Raw genomic sequence first — 16028 nt, 5'->3', positions numbered from 1 at the left:
CTCTGGGTGACTCTTGACCCTCCTCTACACACACATCAATTGGTTGGCACTACACCACTACTTCCCCTGGCTAATAAATACATATATATTTGGTTTGTTTTGTTTTGGGGTCACACTCTGCAGTGCTCAGGGCTTACTCCTGGTTCTGCACTCAGGGATCACCCCTGGCAGGCCAAGGGGACCATATGGAGTGTCAGGAATCAAACCCAGGTCAGCCATATGCAAGACAAGTGCCCTACCCGCTGTACTGTCATCTCTCCAGCCCTGTAAATGCACTTTCTGGATGGAAGGTCATTGAACATATGGTCAGTGTACATAGGGTGCATCTCCACAAAGCAAGCACATTCTGCACTTACAGAATTTGCTACTTGACATTCTTTTTTCTTTTTCTTTTGGCTCATACCTGCAGTGCTCAAGATTAACTCCTGGTGGGGCTACAGAGACTGGGGGTCGAACCTGGGTTGTCTAAGACAAGCAGCTTATCTTCTATACTATCTCTCCAGCCCCTGCTTGGCATTCCTATAAGCATCTTTTGGTCCACTTTGTACACATTTCTGCTAAGTGTGTGCCTGGAAATAAAATTACTTCATCTCACAGTATAAAGTCACAATCTCCCGCAACGGGTATCCAAATTACTACTCCCACAAGCCTCTAGGAGAATTCTGGTTGCTCCATATTCTCCTCAACATTCAAACTTTTATTTTTATTTATTTGTTTTTAATTAATTTTTAAATTGAACCACTGTGAGAGACACAATCACAAAGTTGTTCACGATTGGACTTCAGTCATACAATGTTCCAACACCCATCCCTTCACCAGTGTACATTTCCACCCGCCAATGTCCCCAGGATCTTCTCTCTCTCTCTCTCTCTCTCTCTCTCTCTCTCTCTCTCTCTCTCTCTCTCTCTCTCTCTCTCACTCTCTTACTCTCTCACTCTCTCACTTCCTCTCTCTCTTTCTCTCTCTCTCTCCTTTTGGGCATTATGACCCATATACTTCTACTAAAAGGTTATCAGGCATATATACCTTTGCCTCCTTTCAGCACTCATTTCCGACCATTACTGTTATAGTAGTCTCTTCTCTGTCCCATCTGCCACCCCCCCATACTTGTGGCCAGTCCTCCTGGCCCCTGTTTTTGTTGTCCTTGGGAATTAGCCTCAAACTGTGTTTTTGTTTTTTATATCCCACAAACGAGTACACTTATTCTATGTCTGCCTGTCTCCCTCTGACTCATTACACTTAGCATTCAAACTGCTGAGCTGCAATGGTACTTGATCGTGCATATAGACTGTTTCTAATGTCCAGTGTTTATTGCTTATGGGTGATCACAGGAGGTCATTTCCTCTGATGTTCTGTTCTTGTCTTTTGTTGATATAAGTTTCTCTGACGTTGGAAACCTGCTTTTCTCATCTGGGCCTGCCTCTTTGATCAAACTCTCTGACGATTATTTTCTTTATGACCTCTGTCATTCACCCTTCCTCCCTCCTACAGCCCCAATACAGCCAAGTGTCTGCCAGGCCAAAGAGTTCTTGGGAGTTGTGCCCAACTATTTTCTCAAACAGTTGCACCAATGTAGGCTCTTGCAGGAATGTAGGAGAAAGCTTAGAAGTCCATATACTCTCTGAACCTCAATCGGGGTCAGAGACCCTTCTTCATGTTTATTAAGGATGTAAATTAGATTTTTTTCCCTTTTGATTTTGGGGCCACACCCAACTGTGCTCAGGGCTACCTTCTGGTTCTGGGCTCAGGGATCACCCTTAGCAGGGCTCGGGGGACTATATAAAGTGTCAAATAGTAAACCCAGGTCAGCTGTGTGCGAGCCAAACGCCTTATCTGCTGTACTATCGACCCGATGTAAATCAGATCTTGCTGAGGTCTTGACACACACTCCATCATTAGTGAGAGCAAGTATTTCCTCTTCCATGAAAAGCTTATTTTGGAGGGTGAGCAGTGCTCGGGGGCTGCAGGGGCCTCTCCTGACAATACCCAGCCAATTGGGACGGACGGTTCAGTGTTCAGGCCAAGGATGTGGCACTGCTCTGGCCCTGGGAGCCAGGAGCAACTAGGGTCATTGTTGGCACTTGCAGGCCTCAGGCTACACTGGGGCCATGGCCACGTAGCATCAGGGGGCTGAACTGGAGTCCCGCACACAGAGGATGTGCCCCTGACTCCTGGCTCCCCAAATTTGCTTAACGTTGCCCATTTCTCAGCAGCACTTTTTGTCTGAATTTGAAGTTTCAAATGTGTGTAATCCTCCCTCGGTTGTGTGCATTGTGAATTGCTTCTCCCGATTTTAGCTTGATCTTTAAGGTGTCACTTGATGAGCAAACATCTAAATTTTTAATAGACTCACATCTCTCCATTTCTTATTAAATAGACATCGCTCGGTCTGGAAATCTTTTCCTATATTTATTTCCCAGTAAGAATTTGAGTCAGGGAGAAGGCTGGAGTATACGCTTTGCATGCAGACTCTCAGATTCGGTCTGGGCACCATCAGACACTGCCAGCAGTGTCCACCAGGAACCTGGCTTGGGGTAGCCCCCAAGCACAAAGCCCCCCAAATCAGAGATAAGTTTTCTATATATGAAAGTCCATATATGGAAATTTTATTTAAATGAGCTTGGGAGCGAGACATGAGTTTCACTCAGGTGATAGAGCCAGAAAAAAGGCCCCTGATGATTGATTTTCAGGCTGGTGGGGGAAACGGCTCTGCTCCCCCCCCCCCCAGCAAGCCCACTCTGCCAACTGCTCTCACTGGCCTATAGGCTGAGGACAAGTCCTGTCTTCCACTTCTTGGCATTGAAACTTCCAGAAGTTTATTCAAGAGCTATCTGTCTCTATCTCTTCTCTATCTCTGTCTCTTCATATCTATCTCTGTCACTGTCTCTATCACTCTGTCTCTATCTCTGTCCCTCTGTCCCTGTCTCTGTCTGTCTGTCCCTCTCCCTCACTCTTTTTCTCTCTCTCACCTTGTTCTTTCTAGAGGCATCTAGGGGATTAGCCTGCTCCTCTGCAGCCCCTAGTTGGAACAATTGTTGGTAAAGTGCAGAGAAGAGTGGCAGAGTGGGAGGAGGTACTGTTGACCGAGAGAAAGTGACAGACTGACCAACAAAGACCTCACTCCTGCCTGTTCACTGGGGCATACGCATCTGGCATATGTCTGGGGGGTCGGAACAGATCAAGTCTGTAAATGCTTTGCTCCAGCACTGTGGAACAGTTAGTCTGCCAGCAGCTCAGGCAGCCACCAGGTTGCACTGAGACCCCCTTGATCTAACTGGCCTGGGGGTGGTCCCCATCATTGAGATTTTCAGGCACCAGAGTTCCCAGGCTGAGGTGAGGCTCTTTGCAGGCACAGGAAGAGCCCACGTTAACCTCCATCCATGTCCACACTCTGTCTTTCATTACAGAAAAGAATTTCCAGAGAAGTAATGCAGCAAAATCATTTTTCTTAAAGGAAGGTACTTAGGACTGTGAGGAGAAGGGCCCGAGAGACAGTACAGGGGCTAGGGCGTGTGCCCTGCATGCACTCAACCAGTGTTTGATCCCTCAAATCTGCCAGGAGTGATTCCTGAGTGCAGAGTCAGAAGTAAGCCTTGAGCATCACTGGATGTGACCCTCCAAACTAAAGAATGTAAGGAGAGAGCCTCAGAGTAAAGGAAGCAGGGTACCCCAAAGAAAGGCCTGGGCAACCCCAGAGAGCAGTGTCATAAAACAAAGGGAAGAGAAATTACTCACCTTGAGACATGGTGTGGTGGCCTCAGAATGGGGTGCCCTGTGCTGGTTTGAGACACTGATTTTTTTTATTTTCAATTTTTTTTGGGGGGTGGGTCATACTTGGCAGTGCTTAGGGGTTACTCCTGGCTCTGCACTCAGGAATTTCTCCTGGCAGTGCTCATGAGGACCATATGGGATGCCAGGGATTGAACCCAGGTGCACTGTGTGCAAGAAAAGCACCCTACCTGCCAAAATATCTCTTCAGTACAAGACACTGATTTTTATAAAGTTTTTCCCCCAAGCTACCTGAGCTTGGGCCGAGGTTGTTGCCAGGCAATTGTCAAGGAGCAAACGTTTAGCTCAGGTGGCCCTTTCTGGACAGGGCCTGGACTTCTTCTATATAGAACCAACAACCTCCTAATGTCTATTACTACTGAGAAAGGTCCAGACTTTGGAGAAAAGATAATTACAAACTAGGGTGTTTCAAATGCCAGCAGTCCAATTCCAATGATGGGATTCCAAGAAACTAAGGATTTTTTTTTCAGTTCTTCCTCCTCATTGACTTAGAGAGATGATGCTCCAGATAGGGAACGAATCCCCGTCTTTGACATAAGTCACACTTTAAACACACAGCCCCAATTCTAAAATAGTCTACCTATGAGTATTAAAACAGTTCAAAAACTGGAGATTCCTTGTGAACCTCAGAAGTTTCGGTCCCTAGACCTCTCTGTTTTTAGGCACTTTGAGAGATATCAATGCTCTTCCTAAATCCCTCCATTACATGCTCGTTTTTCTTAAAGCAGTATCATGCTGGAATTTCTTTCAAAAGGGCCAAATAATTTTAGAACTGTAGTGCTGCACTGTAGCACTGTCATCCCATTGTTCATCGATTTGCTCAAGCATGCACCAGTAATGTCTCCATTGTGAGACTTGTTGTTACTGTTTTTGGCATATCAAATACGCCACGGGTAGCTTGCCAGGCCCTGCCATGTGGGCGGGATACTCTTGGTAGCTTGCTGGGCTCTCTGAGAGGGATGGAAGAATCGAACCTGGGTTGGCCGGGTGCAAGGCAAATGCCCTACCCACTGTGCTATCGCTCCAGCCCAATTTTAGAACAGCACAAATCAAAATTGTCAACCCAGTGAATGATATGAAGCTTTACTATTTTTTATTTGTCTGTAGGCAGTGCTGATGGCCGTAGGGTTTATTCTGCTCAACTATGATTGGTTCCCTGTTGGATGAGATAGCATCCTCCTGGGCAGATTCTCCTGCTGATGTTAGCAGAATCTCTAGGTGCTTCATTGGAAAACAACCCAGACGGTTTCATAGGAAGAGTAGGTTGATGTACCCCTTAAGTCCTGACTGGGGGGACCTAATAAACATGCCTGTCTTTGGCCAATTATCAGATCCCCTCCTTCCATTTTGTATGTGAAAAGGAAGAGAATGTCTTTGGGGGTACTCACCCAGATACAAGGGCACACCCACTGGTCTATGAAGTGTCTCGGTTTGCCATTGGACACTGTGATACAAAGATTCTCTCCTTGTATTGGTGGCTCTAAGAGAAAATTCATTTAGAATTCCTGCTACTGCTCTTTTCTTAAAGCCATCAAGGAAAGTCTTTTGCCAACAGACCTCCTTCTTACCATCGCTTGTTCTTTGCTTGTTACTGAGGGATCACCTCTAATCTCTTGTGATGATTTGCAAGAAATTCCTTTCGGTGATATTGACTTCTCGTGGCTGATTGATGGTTTCATATCTGAAAGGTGTAAAAGGCAGACATTGTGCTGAGTACACAGTATCAACAATGCTTAATGTAGCCCAGGAGTCTGGCTGCCACCCAGCTATCCGGGCTCACGCATGTCTGTACTTGAGTCAAAGATAAAACTGTCACACTAATACTGATAGTAATTAAGCTTTCCTAGTAGCTGATGGGTTTGCAACATTATGGAAGCAGCGGCCTCCTTTTGTTGCCAATGTGACAAAATTCAAAGTGATCTCATGCCCAGGAATTTGGGGGTACTATAGTTGTGCCTTCTGCCCTGGCTGTTACTAAGACTGTTATAAAGCGGTCTTTTCAGAAGCCGACAGAATGGTCTTGCTGACATTTCTGTGAGGAAGTCTCCTCTTAAAGGAACCAATCACAGACAAACTTCTGCATGGCCCCAAAAGACATTTATCCAAATGATGGAAGAAGCAGCGTGTTAGTAAGGAATTACCCCACTGAGCAGCACCAGACCCTGATGGTTTCATAGGAGAATTTTACCAAGTCTCTGAAGACTAGAGAGTCCTAACACATAAACATAATCTCAAGACTTTTTTCTTATCATTTATTTGTTTATTTTGTTTTTTGGCCACTCTGTGCTCAGGGACTGCCCCCTGCAGCGCTGGGGGACCACGTGGTGGTGACAGGGATCATACCTGGGACTTCCGTGTGCAGAGCAGCCTTTTGAGCTATCTCTCTTGCCTGTTACACCAGTTTTGAATATGTTTAGTTTATTTATTTTTTAATCCTGCTTGGGATTCACTTTATTCTTGGACCTATGGTTTCAAAGCTTTGAGAATTGGGTGTGGGGAGATATTGGTATTATCTCCTTAAATATTTTGTCTGCTCTTTAATTTTTTCTTCTTTTGGAACTTCAGTTACATGGACTTCAGATCCTTTCAGAGTGTACCAGTAGCTCTTGGATACTCTATTTTGTTTATTGATATCTTTTTCCACTCCTTTTTTCCTTCATATTTTATTTTATTCTTTTTTTTTTTTTTTGGCTTTTTGGGTCACACCCAGTGATGCACAGGGTTTACTCCTGACTTTGCACTTGAACTCCTGGTGGTGCTCAGGGGACTATGTGGGGTGCTGGGAATCGAACTCGGGTTGGCCATGTGCAAGGTAAATGCCCTACCCACTGTACTGTTGCTCCAGCCCCTCCTTCATATTTTATTCTTGATAATTTTCATTGACATATTCCAGTCCAATGATACTTGCTTTGGATGTGATTTGTCTGCTGATAATCCCAGCATTGTCTGTTCTTTATTTCTCATATTTTCACAGGGATCTTTGTCATTATTCATTTTTAATCTATGTTAGCTTTTGAGGGTGCTGATTCCTGGCTGGGTGCTCCGGAGCTGAGTGGGTCCTGGGAGACCATTTGGGATGCTGAAGATCAAGTCTGGGTTGGCAGCATGAACGGCAGCACCCAGCCCGCTGTACTATCTCTCCAGCCCCAGCTTTATCTTTTACTCTTGGGGTTTTGAGGTCATTCCCAGCCTTGCTCAGGGCTTACTCCTGGCTTGGGGCTGAGGGGTCGCTACGAGCCGGAAGCAAACCCAAGACTCCACATACGCAGGACAATTGCACTGTCCGTGAGCTGCATCCCCAGCCCTGTGCCGGGCTGGCTCTGAAAGCTGCAGCTCAGGACACTGAGTTATCGAAGCAGAAAAGACCAAGTGGACCTGAGACCAAAGTGAAGTCCACAGGCGGTGTGATGCAGAGGATTCCCTGAGCAGCGGACACCGAGCGTCCCCCACCCACTGTGGTCAAGGCCTGCCTGTTGTATCCTCATGCCCCCAGCAGCAGAAGGGGTCCTTTCTACTTAACAGTGCAGCTCTAAAGGCCAGGCTCTCTGTGATGCTTCCTTGTTCTGGGCACAAAAAAAAAGACATGGACGGGCCCCTGCTCTGTTCCTCTGTCCCCAGGTGACGGAGAAAATACAACCCCTCCATCAGCTCCATTTCTCTCTCTGTGGAACCGAGGTAGCATTAGAGCATTAGGAGAAAGAACTAACATTTGGGGCTGGAGTGATATTATAGCAGGTAGGGCGTTTGCCTTGCACGCGGCCGACCCAGGTTCGAATTCTCAGCATCCCATATGGTCCCCCGAGCACGCCGGGAGTAATTCCCGAGTGCATGAGCCAGGAGTAACCCCTGTGCATCGCTGGGTGTGACCCAAAAAGCAAAAAAAAAAGAACTAACATTCAGGACCTACTATGAGTTGCATTTTCCATGAATATTATTAGAGCTAACATTTTTATTTTGGGGGAGGGCCACACTGGTGGTGCTCAGAGCTTACTCTTGGCTCTGTGCTCAGAGCTCACTCCTAGCTCTATGCTCATGGCTCACTCCTGACAGGGCTTGAGGAAACATATGGGATGCTGGGGGTCGAACACTGGTTGGCTGTGCTCAAGGCAAACACCTACATGGTGTGCTATCACTCTGGTCCCAAGAAAGCTAGCAATTTTTACTACCGACTATGAAGAAAGCAACCTGAGCGCACAATTTCATTTCACCGTCAAAGCAACCTGATGAGGTCACAGCTGTTAGCATCACTAATTGAGGGGCATGACAATTGACACCTCAGGGGAAACTTAACACGGCCCCCGCAAGTGGGCACTGGCCCTGTCCCAGCTCTGAGGGGCGCTGGTCCGCCTGGGATCTCAGCATTCACGGCAGGCAGTGTGGGGGTGCAGCCCCGGTCCTCCTGCCCCAGAGCTTGCTCCTTGTGTGATTATCTCTGGCTTCCTTTCTTGACTCTCTGTGAAATCTTCAAGCTCAGGAGCCCTGAGTCCTCAAGTGTGGGAGACAGAGGACCAGAGAAGAAAGAGCATGTGGTTCTCCTGGGGTTTTGTTTGCTTGTTTTGTTTTCTTTGATGAAACCTAGAAAAGAAAAGGAAGGCAAAAGAGGGAAAAGGGAGAATGGGAAGGAGGGAGAGGGCCAGAAAGCCCTTCTCAGAGGAGATGCTCCCCCTGGTGGACATTCTGAGGGCGCGGGCCGGCTAGATTTCCAGAAAGGGCTGGGCAGCGCCGGGAGAGGCCCCATCAGAGAGCTGTGAGTCAGGTGGCAGAGATGGAACTACCTCTGGCACGGATAAGGTTCCTCTCCTGGCCTTGTCAGAGTGAAGAATTCTGAGCTCTCTTAGGCTTTCTCCTCTGCTGAGCCCTGTTCTGCGTGTGATCCCTGGAAGAGGACTCAGCTGGTTTTACAAACTGAGGAGGAAACAAACTTTAAAACCTTTTTGGTTTTACAAAAAGGAGGAAACAAACTCAGAGGCTGGGACAATTTCTGCAAGTCACACTGACAACCCACCTAAGACACATTCTTCAGCACATTTTGAATGGGCCCACTTCTTCCTCCTCAGCTTTCCGTCTCCCCACAGGCTGTCCTCCACGGCCCTGCTGCTGCAATGGGCTCCTACTATCGCATCTGCTGGCTTAGCCAATTTGCTCAAAGGAGCGATTCCGTCTACCAGCGGTGGGCTGTGGGGTCACAGTCACTGCAAGATCGATCCTCTTTGTGGAGTGATGCTATACACTTGAAGAAGGTTCAAGCTCATACTCACAATATAAATACAGAGTTTTAAGCAAGTGTTACCACATGAACACACACACGTGCATATGTGTGCACGCACACAGAAACACACTCATCCTCTGACTCCTTACCCTCCCACAGAATAGTCCCTTTTGTACATGTGCACATTTTTTTAAAATTATGCAACTTCTCAGCTTCTCACCTACATAGTGATGTCCAAACACTTCTCTGGCAGACACATGCCCACACGAGCTGCTCTCCCCACACTCCTCTGCCCTCTCCCTGCACACCTGCCCCCTCCCGTCTCTGGGCTCCTTAGATCTGCTTCACTGCCTCTCCCCTAGACCTTCAGGCTTTTTTTTTTTTTGCTTTCTGGGTTACACCCCGGCGATGCTCAGGGGTTACTCCTGGCTCTGCACTCAGGAATTACTCCGGACAGTGCTTGGGGGACCATATGGGATTCTGGGAATCAAACCCGGGTCGATGTACTATCATTCCAGCCCCTCCTCCAAGCTTTACGGTGGGCTCACAAGTGGTATGTAAGGTGGGAGCCCAAGGTGGAAGAGCACCCAGAGTTCCCCCCCGGAAATGTGAGCTCTGTGACCCGGGAGGGGCCCTCTTGACAGGTCATTGCACCTCGGACAAGTCATTCAGGCTTAATAAGGACATCGTAAGGTCCCAGTACCAGTTTCCACGGGCACCACCGCACAGTCCAGCTCCAGTCCAGGCCTCAGAGTTTCCTGGGGCCCTTGCTCTGTCACAGTTACTCAGAAAGCCCTGCCCCCAGGACCTCGGGCACACCTCTCTCCAATCCTCCTTCCTCCCTGTCTGCACTGTCCCTCCCGCACCACCAGGACCCCAGCCCAGCTCTGGGCTGGCCCCGGGTCAGACGTTCTTCACACCCCAGTCGCAGGAGTTACACAAACTCACACCTGAGCCAGTTGCTCTCCTTGCCCAGGCGGAGCAGCTGGCAGAGGGTGGTTTGGCAGCTCTGCTCCTTGCCCCTCTCTAGGGTTTCCTAAGAGATCAGAACTGCTGAGGCCCAGGGTCCCAATTGCGTCCCAGCCTGCTGAAGTGTGATGCTCAGTTCTGGGAAGCCAGCCGCAGCCGCCTGCCCCCGTGGCCAGCCCAGGACCCTGCTAGATCCTTATGATCTCACCAGGTCGAGGAATCTGCCTCATTATGACAGGGTCAGGAAGGGTTCCCACATCCAGCACCGCTTGCTGTAGGTAAAGCGTCATGGGGGATTTCTGTCATTTCAAGTTGCAAGTTTTGTTTCGTAACATCAACTTCACTACTTGTAGTTTCCAAAGTAAATAGGTTTGGGGTGCCCATGACTATGTATCATACGATATCTGCAACCTAATTTTTTTTACTTTAAAAAATTGATTTGGGTTCTGTTGATGAGATTCACAATACTGCTTATGATGATTTTAATGCACATAAATCCACCACCACACACCCCTCACTGCTGTACCCACCTCCCTGCCCTACTTGCAGCCATCTGTTTGCAATTTAACATTTGCTCATTTTGGTGCATGCTTTTTATGCTTGAAACTTTACTTAAACACCGCGATTCACAAAGTTGTCCATAATGCAATTATCTCATGCATTCAATGCTTTGACTAGCAATCCCACCACCAGTGTGACCTTCCCTCCACCAATGTCCCCAGGTTCCCACCCACCCCACAGGCCTGCTCCCTTAACAGGTACAAAATAATTCACTCCATATTTTTTGTTACAACATATATTTCACAATGGTGTTGCTCAAGTCATTATCTGGGATTTACTAATTTGCTGTGTGGGACACCAGGCTGTCAGTCCCGTGAAATTTGGAGCTGTCACATGACGCGTGTGCGGTTGTGTGCTCCAGGAGCTGTGGATCTGGGATGACTCAGGACTCAGAATCAGGGACCTGGGCCGCCCCCACCCCAGGACGCTCCTGAGATCTCTGCTTGGAGGCCAAGCCTACCTGTGATGACACAGCTGCAGCGTCTCTCCACTTGGATGAATTTTTTCTGTTGTTGTTGTTCTCACATTTTGGAGCAAATGTATTTTTCTTCTAGGGTTTTTTTGTGTGCTCTTTTGTTTTGTTTTGGGCCACACCCAGCTGTGCTCAGGACTTACTCCTGGTGGTGCCCATACACTATGTTGGGGATCAAGCTGTGTTGACTGCATGCAAGGCAAGCACCTTAACCTCTGCTTTTTTTGGGGGGAGGTCACACCCGGTGATGCACAGGGGTTACTCCTGGCTCTGCACTCAGGAATTACTCCTGGTGGTGCTCGGGGACCATATGGGATGTTGGGAATTGAACCCGGGTCGGCCGCATGCAAGGCAAATGCCCTACCTGCTGTGCTATCACTCCAGGCCCATGCACCTTAACCTCTGTACTATCTCTCCAGTCCCCCTTTTCCAGGCTTTAAATATTGGTACAAACCCTTGAAAAGTTCATGGGTTGTAACTATGAGGTCATAAAATGAATAAAAGTCTCTGGGGTCTGAGAGATGGTTCGAAGGCCAGGGGCAAATATTTTGCATACAGTAGCCCCAAATCTCATGGTCCTCCGAGCACCATCAAGGACAATCTTGAGCACTGCTGAGTGTAGCCCAAAACCAAAACCAAAATAAAAATCAGAAGTCTGTTTTTCTGTGAAGAGGATTGGTCTCCTAGAAAGTTTGGAGTTTGGTACCAGGGTCCCCTCTGCTCTCAAGGGTCTTAGGATGGTATAATGGGAGGGAAACCTGGGCAGAAAGAGAAGGAGGGAGAGAGGGAGAGAAGAAAGAAAGGAGGGAGGGAGGGAGGGAGGGAAGAAGGGAGAGAGGGAAGGAGGGAAGGAGGGAGAGAGGGAGGGAGGGAGGGAGAGGAGGAGGGAAGGAGGGAGGGAAGAGATCCAGGAAGTCGCAGGATTCCCTTCCTACCTCCTGACCTCCTCTGGCCTCTCCCTGTCCCTCCCCATGTGTCACTGGCTCAGGTCTGGTTCTCTTGAAGTGTTACCCCTCAGAGAACTTAAGGCTCTCAGCTAATTGGAGAGGAACCAGCACCTATCTCCTCTTCAGTATTCTGTTTCCGCAGAATTCCACCTGTTTGTGTGCCATGTGAAGGCAGGAGAGAAGACTTGGGGTTCAGAAAGGTCAGTTGCCTCACATGCTGACTCAGGCCTGAGTTGGTTCCATGCTCTGGAGTGGGTCACTGTTTCTCTGAGTCCCGATTTCCTCTGCAAATACACAATGAGTCAGATTTCAGCTCATGGCATTTTCTTTTGTTTGGTTTTGTTTGCAGGCCACACCTTCTGGTATTTGAGGGTTACCTCTGTCTCTGTGCTCAGAGTTCACCCCTTGTGGTGGTCAGCAGACCATGCAGTGCCAGGGACCTACCCAAGGCTACCACATACAGAGAGGCATTACAGCCTTTGCACCATCTCCCTGGCCCAGAGCTCATGGTATTTCAACTCATGGGTTATTGGAAGGGTCCGCTGTGAAGCCACAAGCACAGTGCTTGGCTGTAAGCTCTCAATAACCAGTGAGTTCTTCCCTCTGGGCATTAGGGTACACACAATCTCATCAGTCATTGAGTTTGGCCAACTGGGTCCTGGTGTTCTTTTTCTCGCAATCCTTGCCACCAGGGCACCGGGATGCCAGTCCTGTGTGAGAAATGGAATGTGTGGTCTATTTGCTGCATAACTGGTATCACTGGGCAAGCCAGATGCTTTATTTAGTGGCTCTATCACCTGTCACGTTCTGTCTGGCAGAATCACTTACCGGCCAGCTCTGCTCCTCCTGCCCTGCCCTTCACTTTTGCACTGTTCTGCTGCCCCGCAGACCTGCAGCAGGCAGAATGTGCATCCTCTTGGCTAAATTCTCAGTCCCAGTTGCCCCAATCAAGGGAAGGGAACATTGATTCTAACCAAAAACTGCTTCTCCCGAACATTAAACTTGACCTTACTATTTAAGACCATTAGAAATGCACCTCCCTCTGTCTTAAAAAAATGTAATCACTTAATTTTAGTGCTCATGATGGAAGAGTTTGAGTCAGCGAAACCATATGATAGATTGTGGTTAATGCATTTTCTTTGCAGAAAGTGGATGGCTTGTGTCCAGCTTCCATCAAAAATGCAGACATCCTGCAATGGATAGCAGCGCAAGCTTGGCTAACTCTTCTTCCCCTCTCATAAATAATGCCATGTGGCATTCTCATGTCCAGGAGCAGTACCTCAAGTATGTGAGTCAAGTACTGATCAACCAGCAAGGAATAAGGTTTCTAAATTGTCCTGCAGGTGCCATCACTGCTCTATTCACTGCCGTAACCATTATCAGCACCAGCTCCATCAACACACCACCACTCCCATACTGCCACCCCCTTCCCTACCACTATCACCCTCCTCACTAAGTCCACTAGGAAGCTACTGAAGAGTCTTAAATAGGGGGACAAGTGTAATCCTCTGGCAGGTAGGCAAAGAGATGCCACCTAAAGTTTCCAGATGTGGCTGATTCATAGTTTCATTAACTCAGATCATTAGGAAAGAGATCATTGGAATGCCATTAAACTTTATAGTGTACAGAAAAGGCATGAGTGTCTTCTTTTAGAAGGTATGTTTAAAATATTCATATTGATAGTATTATAAATCATGATACTCAATAGGAAAAAGGAGAACATCCAAATATTTTTTTTGTAAAGTCATCCTAGCACTACTGGTCACTGACCAAATGACACAGTAAAAAGAAAAGAAGAAAAGGACCAAGTTGATTTACAAGTAGTAATATGAAAAAGACGGAACATTTTAGAAATCAAATTCTGAAGCACAATAGAGGGACACCAAGCCCTCACCAGATAAGAATTTAGTGAGATAGGGTAATGTTAGCAACCTATATTATAATTAAGTAGCGTAATGTTGGTAATGTATATTATAATCAAGTATGCAAAATGATCAGAGCTTAAAAGACTTAATAATGTCCAAGGAAGCTGAAAAAGTCACACATAGTAAGTTTATCACGTATTCTTGAGTTTTAAAATATTTTAGAAAAATTGGAGTGGAAGGAGGGTTTCTAAATATTTTATGCCAAAAAGTCAACATCATCCTATTTAATGATGAGATACTGGAAACATTCCCATTAAAGCTGGGAACAATAATTCTAGAGGTACATTAGGAGTAATTGGATAAGAGAAATAAATGGGAAACATAAATAAGAAAGGAGGAACAGCTGTCTCTTTTTTTGGCTTCACAAGCGATGCACAGGAGCCTGGGGCTACTCCCAGTGATTCTTGGCTCATCAAGCTTATAGTTGGATGTGAGGACAGGAGGATGCGGGGAGGCTCAGGGGACTCACTGACCACCTGAGTGGTAGTTGGGGACCTCACAGCCACACCTGGTGGTGCTGGGGGTACCCAAGGTTCTACCTACTGATGCTCAGGGGAGCATGTGGTACCAGGGATTGCGCTGCGGTTAGCTTCAAGGCATGCTCTCTAACTCCTGACACTAAACTGTCATTTTGGGGACTAGATTCAGGAATATCAATAAACTATTAGAACTAGAGAATTTAGCAAGGTTGTTGAGTGATCAATGCATGCAAAAATCCAATCATCTTGTTGGTTATAATTATACTGAAAAATACAACTTAAAATATGTCATTTTAGAGGGTAGGGAGGTGGTAGAGGGGTTTGCTTGCTTTGCATGTGGTCAATTGGTTTGATCCCCAGCCCTGTGCCTGGTTTTCTGAGCTCCCCCGGGAGTAGCTCCTGAGCACCTCTGGCAGTGGCCTCCTCCCAATGGAAACAAAAAATGTCATTTTAAAGAAACACATGACAGGACAGTCATTATTCCTAGTCACTAGAGAAACGCAAATTAAAACCATGAGATACAGACCTATCAGAATGACTTAGATGAAAAAGCATGTTAGTACCCAATTTTAACAAGAGCGTAAAGAAAGTGGTTTGCTTGCCCACTGCTGACAGGAATGTAAAATAGTTTAACCATAGTGAAAAAGGATGGAGTTTCTTCAAAGGTAAACACGTACACACGCACGCGCGCGCGCACACACACATACACACACTTCCCATATAGTCTGTAGTCCCTGAGCACATACACTAGAGAGAACAATCTCACCAAAAGGCTTGTATTTGAGTATTTGCAGATATTTTATTTTGGAACCCTCAAAATGGAAATAGCCCAAATGTTCTTCCATGGCTGAGTCATTGCCTTGGCCCAGGGCAGCCCATTGGCACAGCACCTGCTTTGCAAGGTTGAGATCAGGAGTTTGACCCCCAGGATCTCCCTGTGTTCCCTGCATAGTGCTCCCCACCACTGCTGTCTGAGATCACATTGCCACAACAAAGTGTGCCTTTGCCACCATGGGGTTTTCAAGCACCACAACTGAAGTGTGCAACCCCCAGCGAGTATCACAATCAAGTGTGTGTGACTCTTAGTCATCCCCACCACCACAAAAAAGAATAAGAAAAGAGAAAAAGGTTTTTTTAAGTGGTATACTATACATTGGAATAATACTCAGAAAAAAAAACACCCCAAAACTATTGATATATGCATCAGCTTGGATGAATCTTAAGGGAATTATTCAGAGTGAGGAAAAAAATCATCTACATTAGATTATACACTATTTGAATCCATATAGGCAACACTCTCAAATGCAAAAATCTCAGAGATGGAGATCAGTGGCTGCCAAGAAAATCAGGGAGATTAAGGAAGGGTGCAAGAAGGAGTTCCGTTGTGGCACTAAAACAGTCACACATCAGTCTGGAGAGAGAGTGTGGGGTTCAGGCTCTTCCCCTGCATTCAGCCAACTCCTATTGTGTCCTCGGCTACACAGAGTAAGCCAGGAGTAAGCCCTGAGCACTGCTGGGCATGGCCTCCAAACTGAAAAGCAAAGTTAAAAGAAAAGAGTCAGGGGCCAGAGCAATAGCAGAGTAGGGAGGGCACTTGCCTTGCATGCAACTGCCCTGGGTTCAATCCCTGGCATCCCATATGGTCTACCGAGCACCGCCAGGAGTAATTCTTAAATG

Source organism: Sorex araneus, chromosome X (genome assembly GCF_027595985.1).
Source record: "Sorex araneus isolate mSorAra2 chromosome X, mSorAra2.pri, whole genome shotgun sequence".
In the NCBI taxonomy this organism is placed as follows: Eukaryota; Metazoa; Chordata; class Mammalia; order Eulipotyphla; family Soricidae; genus Sorex; species Sorex araneus.
Note: the sequence above shows the minus strand (reverse complement) of the source record.